Source organism: Typopeltis vanoorti, chromosome 20, assembly GCF_054136105.1.
Source record: "Typopeltis vanoorti isolate ZY-2024b chromosome 20, IOZ_Tvanoo_1.0, whole genome shotgun sequence".
Classification (NCBI taxonomy): domain Eukaryota; kingdom Metazoa; phylum Arthropoda; class Arachnida; order Uropygi; family Thelyphonidae; genus Typopeltis; species Typopeltis vanoorti.
Genome location: NC_143568.1, coordinates 29,195,328 through 29,216,777, shown reverse-complemented (window position 1 = coordinate 29,216,777; position 21,450 = coordinate 29,195,328). Strand labels below are relative to the sequence as shown.

At 35.1% G+C, this 21,450-nt stretch overlaps 1 protein-coding gene across 1 annotated transcript in view; it reads left to right on the top strand.

Moving 5' to 3' along the window:
* Positions 1-475: 475 nt before the first annotated feature.
* Positions 476-21,450, top strand: part of LOC150095316 (ornithine decarboxylase-like) — a 62,959-nt gene continuing 41,984 nt past the window's right edge. Inside the window, exon 1 of the mRNA XM_090410748.1 lies at positions 476-635. The gene's annotated coding sequence lies outside the window, so the exon portion shown is untranslated. The remainder of the gene's footprint in view (positions 636-21,450) is intronic.

Below are 21,450 nucleotides of genomic sequence, written 5' to 3'. Positions count from 1 at the left end.
TTTTTAAAATTGAAATTTTTACTAAAGTTGTGCAGTCATATGTTTTCGTAAATTATGTGTGCATCTTAGAAGTCGATGTTTAGTTTGGATTAATGATAATAATAGTTAACATTATTGTATGAAACTGTTTTGTATACTTTTTGGTGCAGTTTAAAACATTACTGGTTTGCGTTTATTTAGGTACCGTTTAATAGCGTCATCCTAAAAATGTTGCTCTTTTTATGATTAAAGGATTCATGCTTGGTGAGGAAATACGTAAAACAAAAGCGAAGTTTTCCTTCACACTAAATAAACCCAAATTACACAAAGCAGATAATGTTAATAGTCGTAATCTACTGTAAAAAGGTTATTGCACACTTCTCCCAAAACATTGGGTGAGTAACCAATCAGGTTATTAGGCTTTGCTCACTATGACATCACATGTTAGTGGTGCGAGAGTATTCTTCTCCAAATATAAGTGAACTGGAGCCCGTTGTTGATGTCTTTTTGCATGGTGAGTTTGGCTAATTCTACGTTCAAAACAAGACGCATAGTAACAGCCCTGGCTCCCTTTTCTTCACTTTGTGTAACTTAAAACTTCCACCATTCCGCCAATAAGTAAAGATAAGATTAACGGGTGGGAAGCTTCTCATCAGGTAAGAAAAATTACAGTTTTATGATTTCAATGTACATGTACTGTAAGTGCAGTGACTTCTTGCTATCGGCCATTATTAGAGACACGGTAGAGTAGCACTGCAGACAGGAAAAAAATGTTTAAATTTTATGCCTGCAAATATGCAGATCCTACATTTATTTCATGAAGTGAGTGCTGAAATGCATTCTAGTGTTAATTGGTGTACGAATGTATGCATTTTATACAAAACCCTGCATGTACATATACAAAATTGCATGTTACATATACGTACATTGTGACGCATGAATCATTTTCATAATTCTTGCCTTATGCTTTATTACTTTGCCATTTGATTTGACTTTCTTCATTTGCATTTTTTAACAGGTAAAAATGCAGTATAATCGAATTGAAATGTGTGCATGTTGTGGCACTAGTTCAATAAAAAAGTTGCTTTTTATATAAACTTTGAGTTTCATCCTAAGTTTATCGAAAGAATCGTCGAAGATAAATGGGATTAGTTAACATACTCAAATTACTTATGATTATTGTGGAACATTTGGCACTAGCAATTATAAGTTGTTCATTCGCATTGCTTTTGACATTTTCGTGAAATATGCTACCAGTTTATTTAGAACAAATATTAATGTGATAATGGTTGAAGTTCTTTAATGAGATTCAACCATGAAGTCGGCTGTTATTGTTGCGTTTTGTTGTTGGACAGGTTTTTTGGACACCAGTTCCAATCACGAAGTTCGGAAGCTTACGTCATTTTAATGTCGTCATCATCATAGTTTATTCACAATATGAAAAGGGAAAAGAGATTTATATTAAATTAAATATTGCAAATTATGGTCTTCCAAGTCTCTCTATCTTGAGCTATCTGGTAGATGTCAGATGGAGTTTTACAGTTCAGCCTACTGATGGTTTCACATATGTATTGCCAATATTGTTTGCATGGTCTACCTCTACTGCAATTGCCATCTTCTGGTTTGTACAGGATGAGGGATTCCAAAAAGGATGAGACTTCAGTATGTGCAAGCCATATCTATCTGCGTTGTAGTTTTTTGACTATATTGACGAGTGGTTCTTGCTTACCAGATTTTGCACAGCAGAGTTAGTGACACGTCCAACCAAGGATCAGTCTGAGACATGTAGTTCCAAAGGAGTTAATTAGATCTGTAGTTTTTTTGGTGCTTATTATCCAGGTTTGAGAACCATACAAGAAGATGGATCTACTGGTTGCATGGTATAGTCTTAATTTTGTCTTTAATGATGCTTTCCAGATGGAGCGGAGTTTGTTGTGGAAGACTAGGGCCAGCTGTTTACATTTTCTAATATCATTTTCTGTATTGCTGATGTATGATCCAAGGTATTGAAAGTCCTTTATTCTTTCTAAGGGTTTATTGCTGATTTGAAGTATCAAGTTTTCATAACCTATTGAGAATACTTTGGACTTTTGGATGTTGATCTGCAGACCAATAAGTTTAGCCTGTGCCTCTAGTAGACAGATGTTTTTGTGCATTTGTTGGTTCTTTATCAATAAGTACAACATGGTCAGCAAAGTTGAGATCAATTATTTGCATGGTGTGGGTGAATGCTCTAATGTTAAAACCAAGATCATCTGTGTTGATGGTCCAGAAGATGTAGTCCAAGCATACTAAGAAAATAACATTTATTACATTATATTTTATTCGTGATCCAGATTTTCCCTATTACTAGATCAGGTTACTAATATTACTGCCTCTGCATGGGAGATCTCCCATTTCCCAAGATGCTTATAGCATGAAACTTGTCTCATAACAACTTTATTCAGACTACAAATCAGGACCCATTTTATGTCATTGTTTATAACTGTATCTTGGGCCAGTTTGTTTGTTTGCTGGATGAAAATCTAGGGTTATGAGTTGAAAAACCTTTCCACTACTGTATGAGATTGGGTAACTAGCCTTCAGTTGGATTTGGAAAGCAACTAGAATCAAACCTGGATCTTGACAAACTAAAGGATGCAAGTCACATCATACATTACAGTACTGCTTATTAGGGTTCATTATCTAATATGATAATTGGGATCTAACAGATTAAATGAAAACTGCAGGGATATATATTTCTTATTGCTTCTGGCAGTTGACTTTTGGCATGACATTTGCCAGTGATCACTTGCTGAGTTGAGCTTTTATGGTTAATGCTCATTCTGGTGCCTGCCAGTGGTAAGTTTTTGGAATTTCTTTCATTTATTATATAAAGAGCTTGCCATAAACCATTTCAAGTGGTCCGAAAATCTGGGGATAGCATAATTACATTACTTGTTGGTAAGCATTACTTTTTATTAACAAATGTCTCTGAGTTGATTAAAGAAATTAAGAAAGTAGTTTCCTTATTTCAGGCCATAATTTATAGCTGCTTTTCAACAGGAAGATATTATTTTATAATTGATTTGTAATGCAGGTATTTTATTTCCTGACAATGTTTATTATGTTACTTGCAGAACAGTGTGTGAGCAGTTTTGAAGTATTAACTGCATCTAATATGAATCAGTTTGAGGAGATACCACATCTAGTATTAGTGGGAGGATAATATGTGGCCTCCTTCTGAATCCTTGACTCCCTGGGTGTCTTATAATTAGCCATTGGGCTCTGAGACCACTAGGGAGTCAAGGACTAATAGAGGGAAGCCATTTATCACTCACATAATCTGGTAGACCTCAGATTCATTCACACTAAGTGCACTTGCCACTTCAAAAGACAAAACTGTTCTACTCGTTTATTGTTCTGCAAGAGAAATGAGTCCTTGGCCCTTAATTCGGGTATGCCAGGAAAATCAGCCTTGAGAACAAACAATTTACAGAGAAAAACTACTGGTTTTTCTCTGTAAATTATTGGTGGTGATGGGCAGTAGATGATGGTATAGTATGCCCACACGTTAGAGATCTCCACTTGGAAACTTGTCAAGAATAGTAGATTCATGCTGAAGGAAAAAAGAAATGAAGGACGTATGAATTGGTCGCCAACACGTGAAATTGCCTGCTTTATAGGTAAAATTTTCCAACTGTTATACAAGCAACAGTCAACTACAATGATCATAAAACAGAAGTTAATTTTCCGATGTGTAATAATAAACAACTCATCCCACAATGCAGATTGATTATCCTATTATTGGAATGGATTCTCCTTTTTGTGCCATGTGCAGAAGTGTCGAAGGGTCTCTAATCTGTGGGTGAACTTTAGTTGTGATTCACTGTAGTTGGTGAATTAATTGGTGGAAACAGTTTTAAGAGTAGGTGCCTTCCCTCAGTGAGTCTTTGGATTCCTTGGAAATGTCGCATAATAGTAATAAATAAGCAGGCACAGTGGACCCCTCCCCCCCCACACACACACACAAAAAAAGCAAAGATTGGTTTTGAAAAGGTAATAAAATTTTTTGAATGATAAAGATCCTTATTTTAAACTGATAATTCTCAACCATCTTAAGCTTAATTATGCTATGGGCTTAGATTAATTTCTTGCACTGTAGTTTAGATTATTTCCTTGAATGTTTGTTGCAGAGTGGGATTTTACCTATATTATTTTCCTGGGAGGTCAACACTAGTGAACAGTATCATGCCACCCCTTAAAATCATCCACAGTGTGCACATTCACCACTCTTTCAGACAATGCATTCCATGCTCTTACCACTTGCCATGCAAAAAACGTTTTACTCTTTTACTTGCAACTTCCAGGGATGGCTTCTTGTCCTTTTTCCTTTCCCTCATTCTACCATATGATAAATCTCCTCAGCATTAATACAATAATAATCCTTCAGCAGCTTAAATGTCTTGAGCATATCTCTCCTTTGCTTTCTATCAACAAAACTCTGCAGTCTGCATGTTCTTAGTCTATCCTTTAGTATAGGAGATGGAAAACAACTACTGGGGATGCTGAAGTCAATCAGCATGACTAATCAAACCTGGATCTTGAAATGGACAAGAATTTCCTTCTCAAAATAGGAAGGATTCTGAATATTCACCATTACATACTTTCATTTTATTCTATTTTCATATCAGTTTATTTACTGCTTCCAGATATAAACATACTCGCTTTTTTTTTTGAATCCTTTCTAATTTCTAGAAGTCACTGCAGCAAACTTGGACCTAGTAAGTTGTTAGAATGCAAACTTTGACATTTAAAGTTTTAGGTCTGGTATACAAAAATACCTTATATTTTGATCCTATATAAGATTAATGAGTAGGGAAGCGAACAATTACTTAAATATTAAAAGCACAGAAGATATTTCTGTGAAACCAGCTGTGGACAGTATAGTCCCTGCCGGTTAGCACTACAGGGATATTCTTTCTCGATTTCATTGCAGATAAAGCTTTCTTTTATATAGAATATGTATCTGTCCCATATTACCTTTTTTTTAATGTTTCAAAATCAACTATTGTTTGCCATATTTAAAATTATTGGCATCAACAGCCAACTTCACCTCTATATGGAGGCCCACTAACAATACAGATTTTAGCACTCTTGATCCACAGCTGCTGTTAACCATCATTGCTCATATTTTGGACAAAAGCTATGGAAAAATGCACATAATCCTTTACATTTTTTGAACATTTGAATCACATCTGGTACAGAGACCCTACTCAGTAAACTACCATCTCTTGGTTTAGTTTCCTCACTTCGCAGTTGTTTCACTTCCTCTTTTTGTTCAGCTATATATTGATAGTTTCCTCTCTTAAGATTTCCACACCAATGTTAGAGTACCTTGGTTGTGTACTTTCACTGCCTCCTCCTCTGCATAAATGATCTCCTTTCACTGATCACTTTAAATCTTATCCATAGTGTGGCTTATTACAGTGTAAAAATTATTAGTTCAAAATCTTCCATAACCAGTCTTGCACTTTTCTTCACTGAAATGAACCTTGTTAATTTCATTGCTGCCTTTGCTAAATTTGGTATCAGTGAAGTATTCTTTTTTGCAAGAAAGATCATTTGGTTTAGTCTAGTTGAGATGTTCTTTCCATTCCCCACTTCTCACTTATAGATCTGGTCACTGTCTCCCAAATTCATTCAGTCTTTGAATACTGCCTGGATGGTACACCTGAAACTTCATTAAGAATGCTTGATACTATCCAGGAAAGGGTAGTATAATTTAATAGAAAGCATTATTTAAATTAGGGGATATTAAATCTCACATTATTTCAAAGCCAAATAAGAAACTCAGAGATAGAAATCAAAGAGTTCCATACTGCAAAGCAGAGTTTCAGCTTTGAAATAATGTGGGATTTAATATCCCCTTAATTTAAATAATTTTACATCGCTGAAATGAAGCCTTTTGGCTCTTTATTTTAGTAATTTAATGGAAAACATTTCTTATAATGTTTTGCATTGTCTCTTCTTCTGCTGAACTTACCATCATTCCTTTGCTTTTGTCCAAGACTAAACACAAGTAGCTGCCAGTCAACATTCATTTATCATCTAGCTTCATTTACCAGACCGACTCCTTTCTTTCATTCCATCTACTTCTTTCACTCTGCCTCCTCCAAAGACTTCAGTCTGCTCATGAAATGTCATTACTTATTTCTTCCTGTCCTCTTGTCAAGATAACACTATGCTATAGGTTTTACAACCTTTCATGTGTTGGTCTGATATATACAAAAATATCTTTACAACAATTCCAGATGCATAAGTAGAGTTACAGAATAAATCACTTTTTTTTTTTTTCCATTAATGATGCTAGTTTTTTTTTAAATATTTGCTTCTAATACTTGTTTTAAATTTAGTTTTATGCAAAAAAAGGAAATTTTTTTTTTCTCCTATAAACAATCTTAAACATTAATATCAGTTCATATAAAACCCTTCATTTACACAACTGTATTAGTGCATTTTTGAATGATTAGTCTCCAAAACATTGTCAGTTTGACAGGACCAATGATGTTGCACAACATGGTGGCAACTCAGAAAACATTAAAGGTTTAGGTTTAAATCAATATAAAGAATTACTAGACTCCAAGTGAGTCAGGGACTCATCAAGGGAGGCACATATTACCCACATAAGCTGTTATACCTATTTTTGAATTTATTCACAATATACACAATATTTATACATGCACCAACCATAGGGAAAAATAGTTGTCACCTCTTTCTTCCCACATTCATTCTCAACTTCTATGAATCCACATCCTGCATAATTCCATCTACTGGTATTATGACTATTTCAGAAGTTTAAGTCTATCGTATTACTCCCATTTGCTAATGTCTGAAGTCTACAAACAATCTGTCCTTGTAAACTACATTCCAGTCCTAGTAAAATCTTTAACACTTCTTTGCTCTGCATCACGTTGCAAATCAGGAGACGACCAGATCTGCACACAAGTAGTCTAGGTGAGATTGTATCAAACCCTTATAAAGAGGAAAATGACTTGCTTATATAGCAGTTCATATTAGTGTAAAGAAGTAATCTCTATCCTGATTGGTTTTTCCTAGCATAATCTTGCCAATATAATATGCCATTCGATATATCATTACACTAACTTTCAGTTTACTAACATTAAATTGATAGCCATTTTTCATACATCCACAGTATCAGTCTGTTTAAATCATCCACAAGTGCTGCATGTCAGTTACATTCCTGATTACTCTGCCTATCTTTGCATTATTGGCAAACAGCTGTATTGTTGCCTGTCAAATATTTTTCATTGTTGTTGAATTGAATTGAAAATAATAAATAGCAGTGGACCAAAGCTGATTCCTGTCGTACACCACTGGTTGCCTCATATCTTGCCCACTTGCATCCCTCACACACACCACTTCTTTATCGGTAATTCAGCCATCCTCTTATTCAAGCTAATTGTTTATAAAACTAATACAATACAATGGCCTTAGCAAATTAGTACCATGCATATTCATTCTCCTTGTTTAACTCAAATGTAAAATTATAAAATATGAGCAATTTCTCAACCAGACTTCTTCTTAGTAAACCTATGCTGTTCTTTGCATAGTACAGATTCACTGTCAACCCATTTCTCTATGTAAGCTCTTACTAACTTTTCCAAAATCTCCATGCCAGAGATACTGATAGGTGGATAGTTGAACATCATTCTTTGCACCACCCTTGTGCAATAAGATTGTGTATCAAAGCTAATTAAAATTAGTATTTAATGCTTCCAATATTTCATTTGTTACAGAGACATATAGTTGTGATATGTAGATGTCTTTTCTATTTGGTCTATTGAAATGACTTTTCTATGTCATTTCAATAGCCTAGAATCTGATTTTCCTATGGAAAAGGAAATTAATAATAATCTGGCCTTTCTAGAAATCTTAGTCACCCACCTATCTAATGGTAACCTGTCCTTTTCGGTATATAGGAAACCCACTCACTCAGGCAGATACATTCACAAGCTTTCAGATCACCTTCTCTCCCCCTCAATAATATGGTGTAATAAAAGAAAAACTAACCCATAGAGCTTATAATCTTTGTTCCGATGAGACCTCTCTTGCAACAAAACTCAGTCATATACACCACACTTCTCAATCTAATGATTACTGTTCCCATGTTATCAAAAAAAAATAATTTTCCCCAGTCCATAACATTCTCTTTAGAAAGATTTCAGTAATGCTATCAGCATCCCATATGTCTGAGGCACATCAGAAAAAATATACAGAATCTTAAATACAATCTTTGCACCACTTTCGAACCCCACTTAAAACTAGCTCCTTTAGGAGCAGATAAGGATAAACTCCCCATCAGTTCCAGGTGTATATAGTTCCTTGTTCCTGCACAATGGCCTACTATGGACAGGCAGGAAGATTAGCTACCATCTGAATGGAAGAAAAAATATCTGCAGTCATGACCATGGTCAATCAGGTCTTGCTGACCATGCTTTGGTTACTTCTCAAAGAATCAACTGGAAAAAGCTGCATTACAGGAAATTCAGAAGAGAAAGGCTGTTTTCTGCTGCTCTTAAAAATCAGCCTAATTTAAAGAAATAGTTGCATTAAACTTCTCAAAATATGGTAAACACTAATACTTCAAGATCCTAGCTTACATCGTAGACCACCGACAGGTGTCCATAGAGGGCACCCACCTAGTTAGGACTCTAGTATTTTGTCCATGTGTTTTAGTTAGTTTTGTGTGTGTAAGGTCATTTTGTACTCCTTGACTATGTCTGTAACTGTGGCAAAATATTGGAAGCATTAAATACCACTTTTAATCATTTCCTAGTGGTTTCACTCCATTAATCTCTTATGATTAAAGTTTATTATACATTCTTCCCTTTTCTAAGACACAATTATGTAGTGTCTTAGTGTCAGAGGCCTAGCTAGTTCAGATGAACGTTCTTTTAGTCTGTGCTTGTATCCCATCAGTTTTTCGTGCCGAATTCTCGTTCAGTTGATGTAATAGCGCTACTCTACCTCGTATACCTGAATTTATTTATCCAGAGTAGAGGTAGCATTGAGTTCAATGTTACATATCATCTCATCTCATCCGATTGGTAACGGGTTGAGTCCACTAAGAAGAAAGGTTCTCCACTTATCGCGATCTTTAGCCATCTCAATCATGACTCTATAGCTGAGTAGATGTGAATGTTCTTTCAGCAACTTTATCCAAGTACTTCTTGGTCTGCCTCTAGGTCTTTTTCTTCTGATATATCCATTCAGAGCTAAATATGGGAGTCTATGAGGGGCCATTCTCTGAATATGACCAAACCATCTCAATTGATGCTTAATGATTGTCTATTATATTATCTGGGAAGTATAAATCTGTTCTGACTTGATCATTAGTCTTGTGTTGCATCCAATGGGTGTTATTAATTTTTCTGAGGCATTTTATTTCAAATGCTTGAAGTTTCTTGGGTTGTTGAGTTAATATTTAGGCCCTCCTTTTAAGCATTTCACTGTCATACCGTGGCAAAAGACTAATCATTCTAACTCTCTCACTCTTTTCTTTTGCTACCTCAAACAATTCATTCAGGTCTTCTATCATTTCCATTTTATCTCCTTTCAAATCATTCGTACCTGCCACAACAATCATTTCTTTCACCCTTTCCTTTTGCTCTCTAATAGATTCAATTACATCATTTTTGGTCGCACCAGGTTGGTACGATTTTGTCAAACCCTCTACTAACACACCTCGTACTAACGAGTCTCCATACAGCACTCTATCCTTCATTTTGTTCATGTTCACATTCATACGCCTATTTTTCCTGTCATATTCAATCGACTTTTGTTCATGCACTCTAGCTGCTGTTTTGCCCGTTCTATCGCACCATTTAACAACGCGATCTCACTCAATGCATCTATCTCATTTTTTTTATTCTCTGAGAAACCATTAATACTATCATTCACACTTTCTACATTCACACTCATAATTCTCATGTACAACCTTGCCGTTTCTTGTCATATCGCTATTTTCTTCATTCTGAAGTTTGACAAAAATATCACACTCCCGATCCGAAATACACTTCAATTCCTCATTCTCCCTACATTTTCTACACACATTCAATCCTTTATCATCATCTATCCACACTCCGACCGCACTCCGCAAAGCGTACATTTCACAGCTAGTACACTGACTCGTTTCTTTTAAACTACCGTTCTTTGATAAAGATGGTGAACCATCATTACAGGCCGCCATTTTCCTTCGTACAGGTGCCATAATTATTGCAACGTGTTTTATCAAATAATAAGTTATAACACACCAAAAACACACAAACAGACGCGCTGAAATACGCAAGGCAAGGTATTAGTGAAACATGGCTGACTGTAGATGATATAGCTAGTGGGATTGAATGTGATGGGTATAGTGTGTTCAGGAATGACAGAGAGAATAAAATGGGGGGAGGAGTATTGTTGATGATAGCTGATAGCTACAGCCAAGGAGAATGGAAGTTGAATTGCAGGATAGAGAAAAGAGCACATTTGAGGCCATTTGGTGTGAGATTATGGCTAGCAGAACTAAATATACAATTGGGTGCTGCTATAGACCAGGTGATGGAAAAGATGGTGGTGACAGTATGCACAAGCAACTAGAAGAAATGAGTGGAAGGAGGGTGATTATTATGGGAGATTTCAACTATGGTCGCATTGATTGGAGTGAGGAGAGGACACACGGGAGGAAGGAATTGGATTTTATGCGGTTATTAAGGGATAACTATCTGCGACAGCATGTAATGGAAAATACGAGGGGTCAGAGAGTGTTTGACCAAGTAATTGCATCTGAGAATTTGGCTGTAATGTATATGACCACGTTGCCACCAACTGGTGAGAGCGATCATAGGGTCTTGACTTGGGAGGTGGCTAAAGGTGTAGAATTTTCAATTAAGACAGGGTACGTGTGGAATTATCGGGCTGGAAAGTATGACAAGCTTAGGAGTTTGATTGGTTCAGTGCCATGGCATGTACAACTGCAAGGACTAGAAGTTGATAGTGCATGGGAGGTAGTTAAGAAGTGCTTGCATGAAGCAATGGCTGACTGTATACCTAGAGTCCGAATAATAAATCAAGTAGGGGTTAAATGGATGAATAACACCATTAAGCTTGAGCTGCAAAAAAAGAAACAACTATGGAGGGAATTTAAGGAGAAAGGTGACTGGCAGGCACATGAACGGTATAAAGCGCAGGCCAGAAGGGTGACAAGTGTGGTAAGAAAAGCAAAAAAGGAGTACGAAAGAACATTGGCCATGCAGGCTAAAGAGAAACCCAAACAGTTTTTTAGATATGTAGCAAGTAAAAGGAAAAATGTACATGGCAGAATGATTTTAAAGAATGCCGATGGTAGGGAGGTAACTGAATCAGTTGAGATAGCTGAGTTACTGAGTGAGCACTTTGCAAGAACATATCATCCAGGTGGTGACACTGCAGAAACGAATAAACCAGTAGATTATACGAGAATTGTGGTGAATGAAGTGGAGGTGAGTAGTCTATTGCATAACCTCAATGTCAATACATCTGTGGGATTAGATGATATACCAGCTCCTGTAGTACGAGAAGCAGCTAAAGAATTGTCAGTACCCTTGACCATTTTGTTTAATTTGAGTCTCGGGTCTGGGTTAGTCCCAAGCGGGTGGAAGGAGGGGAAAATAGTTCCACTGCATAAAGGTGGTTCCAAGACTGCTGTTGTAAATTACCGACCGATTAACATATCAGGAATCATTGTCAAGGTCTTAGAGAAATTAGTCAAGAAAAGAATACAGGATTGGATAGATGAAAATGGGATATTGTATGGGGGACAACATGGTTTTGTGAAGGGTAGATCATGCCTCAGTAACTTGCTCATGTTTTATAACACAGTGACGGCTGAACTGGATAGGGGTAATGGGTTTACAGTGATACTGCTGGACCTAGCCAAGGCCTTTGACAGGATACCACATGGAACCCTAATCAGTAAACTGGAGCAGATGGGGATAGATATAGGGTTGGTAAGATGGATAGGAGGGTGGTTGAAGGAGAGATACCAGAGAGTGGTTTATTCAGGAGTGGAGTCAAAAAGACGTCTTGTGACTAGTGGTGTGCTGCAGGGCTCTGTTCTTGGACCACTGCTTTTCAGTTTGTTCATCAATGATATTGGAAAGGATTTGAGAGGAAGTGTTCACTTGTTTGCTGATGATGCAAAGTTGGGTAGAGCAATTGTGAGTGCACAGGATGTCAAAATTTTACAGGATGATTTGGATAGTTTGGAGAACTGGGCTAGGAAAAATGGATGTCAGTTTAATGTGGCAAAGTGTAAGGTTATGCACTTTGGGGTGAAAAGAATAGCAGCAGTATATCGCATTGGTGGAACCATACTCCAGGAGATTGAGGCCAGGGATTTGGGAGTGCTGGTGGATAGGGAGTTGAAGTTTAGGGGGCACATTGCAAAAGTGACTAAAACAGCTCACCAAATCACTTGGCTTATGAAAAATACTTTAACATGCAGAGACAAACAAGTTGTTGTTCCTCTGTATCGAGCCTTGATAAGACCCCATCTGGACTTCTGTGTTCAGTTATGGGCACCAGGGTTTCTTCGTGATGGGGAGGAAGCGGAGAGGGTCCGGAGACGAGTGACCAAGATGATAGCAGGTCTGTGAAATGAACCTTATGAGAATAGGTTGAGAATTTGTGGGTTGCAGAAATTGGACGATAGGCGAAGGAGGGGTGATATGATTGAGACATTCAAATTACTGAAGGGTTTTTATATGATTGATCCAGAAGATATTTTTGAAAATATGACTGGTGGTGGGAGGACTAGGGGCCATGCATGGAAGCTGGGCAAGAGCGTGGTTGACAAGGGTGTTAGAGCTAGGTTTTTTACTTGGAGAGTGGTGAATGAGTGGAATAAGCTTCCAGAGTCTGTTGTGGGTGCTACGACCGTGAATGAGTTCAAGGCAAGATATGATAGATACTGTGTGAAGGTTGAATAGTTGTTCCAGACATGATGTTAGGGCCTCCCTCGATGAGTCTGTCGACTCCTTGGAGTTTCCCAGAACAATAATAATAATAATATCCAGGCTTCTGAAGCATAAGTAGCTGTCAGGATAATTGTTTTATATAATTTTAATTTTAGACTCGTTAGGATTTTTTATTTTTCCATATTTTGTTTAGTTTATTCATGTTGGTCCACCTTAGGTTTAGCCTGTGTTTTACTGTTTCCATATTGTTGAGGTTACTAGATATGACTGTCAAGATAAACATATTTATTAACTTGTTCCAGCAGGTGATTTTCAAGATTAATAGAAATATTTGCTTCTCTACCGATCTTCATTATTTTTGTTTTATGAAGATTTATTTTCATACCATAAGTTTTACAAGAGTAATTTAAAATATTGATAGTTTTTTCTAGCTGTGGTTTAGAATCTGCTAAAATAATGATATCATCCACATATTTTATGTGATTAATGTTGGTACCATTGATTTTTAGGGGAGACCTGATATGTTGCATATGCCATGCGTTAATTCATAGCAAAATGGACATCGATCAGCATTCAGTAATTCTTTTTACTATTTTATTTTATTTTTTTCACTTGTAGCTTAACAATATTCTTTTGGTTGTCTTTAGCATGCAGAGCCAATTTCTCATTTTGATTTAAGAATCTCTTGCTTAAATTACACATCTACTTCACTCCTATTCTATTTATTCTTTGGACTCTATGGACTAGTATATTGCATCATATTTTTTAAAAACTTGCTCTGCACTGCCAATATCCTTCCCATCTAACAACTGATACCATTTAACAGAACATGGTATACTCCTCAGTTGGTCATAATTTCTTGCTTTATAGTTTTTTATGCAATCTTTTCTGAATGAAACATCCATATACTTGCCAACTCCCAGGTCAGAACAGCATAATCATTGTCACCAACAGACGCAGAGCAGTGAAACTTTTAACTAAATTCCCCTCTGACCCTATAATATATATAGCATCTATCAGGTTGATTTGGTGATGTATTGTCACCAGCAAACAGTTTACTAGGTCTGTAACATCCTGTGTACCTGATTTTCCTGAACCCACCTCATATCACTCAGCTTCTCAGTACTGGAGTCTTCTTTCCACCCTAAATGGATTCAAATCATTGAATGTCATGAGTAGCACGCACCCAAATCTCCTTTTTTCTATCCTTCCTCCCTAAAAGTGCTGCACACTTGATTCCAGCTAATGTCTGTGTCAGTCCCCCCCCAGCCCAGTATATTTATCAAGTCAGCAAATTCTATTCTTTTGTTCTTGATACTCTCTTAGCATTTGTGTACATACAAAAAAAAGTTTTAGAAGTAATTTCTGTATGCTCTCTATAGTCTGCACGATCCTGTTAGACACCTTTCAGATTCCTGTTCGTATCTAATGCTTCATATTATAGAAATATGATGAACATAGTCATCCTTTCATTATAATCATCTCATTATCATTAACAAAGTTGCATAACTTAGCTGCTGTTATGCATGGTCTAGTTTCCCTGATTCTGTGTATTAGGTCTTATACACGTAATTTCTCTTGACTCGTAGATATTTGGGGAAATTTTTTGTCCTAGACTTTTTAGAAGTTTCAATATTCATGTATATTTTAAGGTTGAAATTAATTGGTTATCTTGTAGGATGATTAAGTGATCTAAACATAAAAGGATGCATACATCTCCTATCCTCTCATATTCCATTACGATGGCAATTCCCAAATTGGGTTCAGTTCCATGAATTTTCTTCAGGTGTTCTGCAAGAATTATGAGGAACAAACATTCCTGAGAAGCTCATTGGAAAAAAAAATGCAATAAATTTTATATTGCCTCAAGAACAAGCGAATTTTGGTTTTGATTTGGCTGGAATAACCAAAAAATGTTTTGGTTATTCCAGCTCTGATTTATGGGCAAAGCTTGATTTATTGCTCTATCACCTTTGTAAGTGAAAATCAGCTTTTATGCCCACAGGTAGCACATGTGTGACGTGTTTTTTTTTTAAACTGAGATCATAGATGGACCACTTACTTTTCCATTGAAAGAAATTCTGCTATTATGTTCTCAGCATTATCTGAACAAAGATGGAGATTTTTTTTTTTTTTTTTTTTTTTTGTAAAATAGCCATTTATTAGTTTCCTATTGAAGTTTCTGAAAAAAGTCAGTGAAGTGGAGCATATAATGGTGAAGATGAATATTATTAACATTTGGATTGACAGGATGTTGGAAGTTTTTTCCCACTTGGTTAGACTGTAATAAATTTAGTTTAATCCTTTATCCAAGTGTAAGCAAACAAAGTTTGCACCTGAAAATATCTTCAGGACTGAGATAAGGTGGTACATTCCTTGGCAACTCGCAGCAAAGGTGGGCCAAGCTCTCAGTATTTCCCATAATGCAAAGCACATCTCCTTGTGGACACGTATACTGCTATGCGAGTTGCCAAGGGATGTACCACCTTACCTCAGTCCTGAAGATATTTTCAGACACAAACTTTGTTTGCACCTGAAGTATCTTCAAGACTGAGGCAACTCGTGATAAAGGTGAACCAAGCTCTCATCACTACTTGTCTTAGAATCTCCCATAATGTAGAGCACATCTTGCAGACATGCATAATGCTATGCAAGATTAGCTATACTTGCATAGCATTATACATGTCTGCAAGAGTAATTTAATAATAAGGTGAGACACCTTTTGGCAATTTGTATAGGTAAATAAGAGTTCTCCATTACTTCCACCTTTAGTAATAACCACCTCTGGTTCTGGTTCCCACTGATGAGACCTCAATAAAGGTTGAAACCGGTCTGGGTAGTGGGCCTTCCCTTAAGACATAGTATTATACATGTCTCCAAGGAGATATGATTTACAGATACTAAGACAAGTAGTGATGAGAGCTTGGTCCACCTTTACCATGAGTTGCTTCAGTCCTGAAGGTACTTCAGGCACAAACTTTGTTTGCTTACACTTCGATAAAGGATTAAATGGAATTTATTATTTGGATTAACATTGACAGCTTAATTAGATTGTGGAATCTGTTTATATGAATATGTTTACATAAATTCAGGATTCCTCAGGGTTTAAAAAAATGTTTTAGTGATTCCACCATACTAAAAAGCCTGGGAATGATTACATTATGATAATCAGTGGTAAGCGACAACAGTCATTTGTAATGAACAGCATTCCTCATTAGATGCAATGACTAAGGTAAACATCTGAAAAAATCAACTAAAGACATAAACAATCTGCATTACATAACTGATTAAACAAACTTTTTTTCCTGATTTTCTTTAATTGTAAAACTAAAAATTCTCATTCATCACAGATGAATAGACAAGTGCATTTTTCAAGTAATTTTTCATATTTAATCAATTCTGAAGCAATTATATTGAGCCTGACTGGGAGTGACAGTAATAATACTGACCACTTTTTGAGCTAAATTGTGGTGCTCAATATGTTACCTTTTGTGACATTACATAGCTAGTTAAATAGCCTTAAATTTTGAAGATTATTTTCTGCTTGAAATTTTGCAAAATAGTTCTGCTAAATAGATATTTATTATGCTTCTTTTATTTAGATTTACATTCATCTTTTCATAGTGATGCTAGTTAAATGAAATGCTTTTTTTGTTCAGTTCATGTTTATTTTTTTAACCTCTAAGAGATTAAAAAAAACCAGCTTAAATTCTTGGTGTCCAACTTGAACTTTATAATTTCAATCTGAAATAAAGTTAAGAAATGAACAGCTAGGGAATGCTTTTTTTTAAGGCATGACCCACAAATGATACTTGTGGGCATGGCTGCTCTCGCACTGATTTGTCGCTTACAAAGGTTGTAATGGAGCAATAATCAATCTCTGCCCATATATCAGAGCTGGAATAGCCAAGTGTTTTTGAAAAAGCTGATGCAGAAAGATTGTTCAAATTCTGTTTAGATACAAAGATCCTTTGTATAGATTTTTCATCCGAGGGTGAATTAACCAGTCTCATATGGAAGTGGTAGGATTTCCACAGGAGTGGAAATCCTACCGCTTCATCCTGCAAGAAAAACCAGCCAGAGACTATGCAATTGACACCATATGCAAATGATTAACAATAATATTAGAAAATTAGGTTTTCAGCATCATTTTAAGATATAAAGAAAAATGATGCTGTTAAAAAGTTTCTGCACTGATGAGAATTTTTACTTAGTCAGCAGGTATATTAAATTTTTTAGTCTGCACTGTATTGACAATGGAAATCATTACTATACAGATAAGACTGAATTTACAAAGTAGTTTATTCTTGCAGCATTATATACAAAGCTTCAGAAAATTAGAGCAGCATATTGTGGAGTTTGGCATCAAGAGAAGTGGTACTAGCACTTCAAGCAGATAAGTATTTGTACAAGAAATCAGCAGGCTAAACCATTACAGCAGGAATACCTGTTGATTTTGTAATATCTCCTAACGTCTTCCTCAGTGTTTGGAAGAGTTACAATAATAACCAGTCAAAAAATAATATAAAAGATGTCCTTTATTTCTTAACATCTCTCTATATATGCAGCACTAATATACTATTCTGAAGCAGTGAATGTTATTTAAATTACTTAAAAGTAATTTTTTTTTTAAGGAGAAACTGACCATGTTTCTCGTTATGGAGATTATTCCAATATGACAGTTGTATCCATAATTCAGTTGAGTGCTCATCACTGTAGCAATGAAGGAAAGAATTATTACATCTTTGTTCATATAATTTAATCTCTTCTTCTGAGAAGATAAATTATCTTCTGGGCATTAGATAACAGCATATCCACATGATCAAAGCAGCATGTTATTTTAATTTGAACATCTGTGATTAGTTGATCTGGGTAACAAAATTCATAAACAAATTCTGTTTATGGCATTTGTGATAGCAATGATATTCATAAGAATACACAATGATTTATTCTTTTGAATATGCATATCTAATAATCATATTCCTTGACATTTCCCATATACTAACATTGTTTCTTTTCAGTTTCTTATGCCATGGCACTGCATTGTACAACTTTAAATTTATTTTAAGCACTAGCTCTGTACTTCACATGCTCGTTGATTGGCATTCCCACGTTTTAGCCACCTCCCAAACAGGACTGCGTGATCACTTTGCCATTTACTGCAAAATGGGTGCTACCTTGGTTATGGATAAATTTTCTCACCAGATCTAGGTAGTTGTGACTGCATAAACTTAATTTTCTTTCCCTTCCTTCCAGTTCAAATAATTAGTCTCCAATAATAGTGCTCATTGAATTGTCAATGTATGCCATGTTATTTTGTTGACTATTTTTATATTTAGTCGTACTTTACTTTCTTTATGCATTGCATCAAAATGAGCATTTGAACACTCTTAGCTATCAGTTTGAAACTAATCACAGTTGTTTGATATTGTTATTAAACTTTTATTCAAACTATAGTAGTACTCCAGTATTTAAAAAAAAAAAGTTTCGCAAATGTTTCTATTTATAACCTAGGCTGATTCTTAATATTGTTTTGCTGCTAGAAATGATCAGTTTAAATCAGAATTAAAATAATTTGACAAATTATAATAGGTTCTAAACACATTTAATGTAATTCTATGAGGGGACCTGGAAAGTTTTGATAAACAACTAGAACAAAAATTATTTTGTTGTATATATCTTAAAAGAAATTTTTTTTTTTTTCTGAAAAAATTTCTATATGGAAAAATTTTTTGTTCTAGGTGTTTACTTCAAACTTTCCAGGCCCACCCCTCTTGTATAGCCAATGTGGAATTATTAGTTTGAATCTGTTTCTCAAAACTATCTATTGTAACAAATCTTGGATCATATTTCTAGTTTCTTTCATTCAGTCAGAGTAGCTTGACTTGTTTTTTAACATCCATTATAGATGGTCTGAAATTGGGATTGTTTGATAGATTTATTTATGAATTATGTAAATAACAAATTTGAATAAAATTGTTCCATTCTGCAATAAGATTCCAATAGGAGTTTATACATTTTGTGAAATGTACTTTAAAATGTTGGGTAACTAAAAGAAACTTTAGAAGATGCAAAAACTATGAAATAGGACAAAGTATGTTCAGATTCTTCTCTGAACTTGTGTCCTTTCCCTTTTAACAGACTTTATTTGGAATAATAGTTCTTTTTTCAGAAAAGAAGAAAAAATGAAGCTAGTAGCTTAATCAATCCTATTTCCAAAAGTTACAGTAGAATATTGAGTTGTGTGGCAGAGTAACATAACTTATCCTTGGTGATTTATCACCTTAAATGAAAAAAATTAATTTATTGTACTTATTATTTTGCTGGTTTTTTACCAATCAAAGCATACATTACAACTGTAGCAAGCACATCATATAACTAAATGGTTGTAGAACCTACTCAAATTGTAACTGAATACACCTTGTTGATGCTTTTTTCAGTTAGGAAGTGGTGCCATCTAGACCATTCCTTCCCAAACTTCTGGATGTCAGGGCCCCCTTTGAAAAAATTAAAATATTTCACAGCCCCCCTCAAAAAAAAATCGTAATATAGACATATTATTATAATATTTATTGTATTTATATTCAATACAAAACATACATGGCAAATATTGCAAAAACCAAATGCAAATATTAAACATCTTACACACACATTTGGCATTATCTTATATTTTTATATAGATATATTGTTATTGTGCATTTGCAATACAAGCACATGAAACATAAAACTATTATTAATAAAGAAAGAAAGAATTAAAAACATAAAAGAAGTTTAATAACAATTTAATGTGATTGATGTTTCAATACTGTTAACATCAATATCAGGTGAAATATTTGAAACAGCAATTCTTAGATTTCTGCTTTGAAATGAAACTTATATGAATAAGCATATATTTACTAATATTCATTAAGCGGTGAAATACGCAGGAAGCAAAGTGAACCCACACCAATGAGATTTTTTTTTCCATTAAAATAATAAAAATTAAATAAGTTTCTTTTTAAGATAAAAAAAAATCTACTTAATCTTAACATTTTCAATTTGTTTTCATTATTTCAAGCCCCCCCCCCCCCACTCAGCAAAACATACGGCCCCCGGTTTGGGAAGCGCTGCTCTAGACACAGGATAACCATTGTTAATTTGGAGAAGTCAGGCTATATTTCATCTCTAAATGACTATCCCAGATCTTTTGCAAATTGATGCTGATTCCTGGTTGCAGCTGAGGTGGGGAAGTTCATGAAGTATTTTATCTGTTGCCAATTGCTACAATCCTTGCAATACAAAATACTGAATCCCCCCCCCCCTACAACCAACTCATAAGATCGCAACATCCTTGGAAAAGATGGTTCTTCACAAATGTAATCTCCATGTCACAACTCATTATCTTCTGACCTTCATATCTTTTAAGGATGGACCTCATCCTCTTGTACATCCTGGAGGGTATAAAATTATTCGTCTATTTATCCTCCTTTGGACAGACTAGTAAATCTGTTAACATCCACCTTTAAGAACACAAATTTACATCTGCTTAATATTATATGGGTCTTTGTAGTTTTCAGTTTTATATGCCATAGCAGTGCATCATACAACTTTAAATTTGTTATAAACACTGACTCTGTACTTACATACTTGATGGAAATTTTCATTTAGCCAACTTCTAAAACAGGATTGCATTATCACTTTGCCATTTGCAGGAAAAATGGGTGTCTCTAAGACCTTTATTGGTCTGAGACTATTTTTAGAATGGGCATCAGCCATGAAGCACTCCTCAGTACTAAATTAATTTGTCAAAGATCTGGGAGACAGGCATTCTGAGACCAAATGTAGCCTTCTCCAAATTAACTTTGATTATCCTGCTCCCAGATTACAACTTTATAGGACAGTTCTTTTTCATTTAATTTCAATTTTCCTCAATTATCTAGTTAAGTGCTATGTGCTTGCTACAGTTGTAATTCATGCTCTGATGCTGGTTAGCAAATTAGTAAAATATTAGTAAGTTTAATAAATTATCTTTTATTTTTTGCAATTTTTATATTGCAAAGCACTGTTAACAATTACTTATTGTTAGTGAGAAAGGAATAAATGCCTATTTACAGTAGGAATTAATGAATTAAGAATAAACTGATCTTATACTTGTCAATGCCGTTTCTTTCTAGAAAAATGTACCTACAGAAATATGAAAAAATGTAAGTTGGCAGGTACATTTTTCTAGAAAGAAACAGCAAGTTTCTTTCTAGGAAAGTATAAGATCAGTTTATTGATAAAACTGAATAAAACAATTCCAAAATATATCTAAACCATTCTTAATTGATTCAGAAAAATGCTTCTGAATGAATGCTTATAACATGAAGAATGATGAATGCACAGTTTTTGAGAAATGGTGCAAAAGTCGGTCTGACATTACATTTTGTGTTTGGACGATTTTCTTTTGAAGTCTGCATGAATTTTCAAGTATATGTTTAGATTTTGT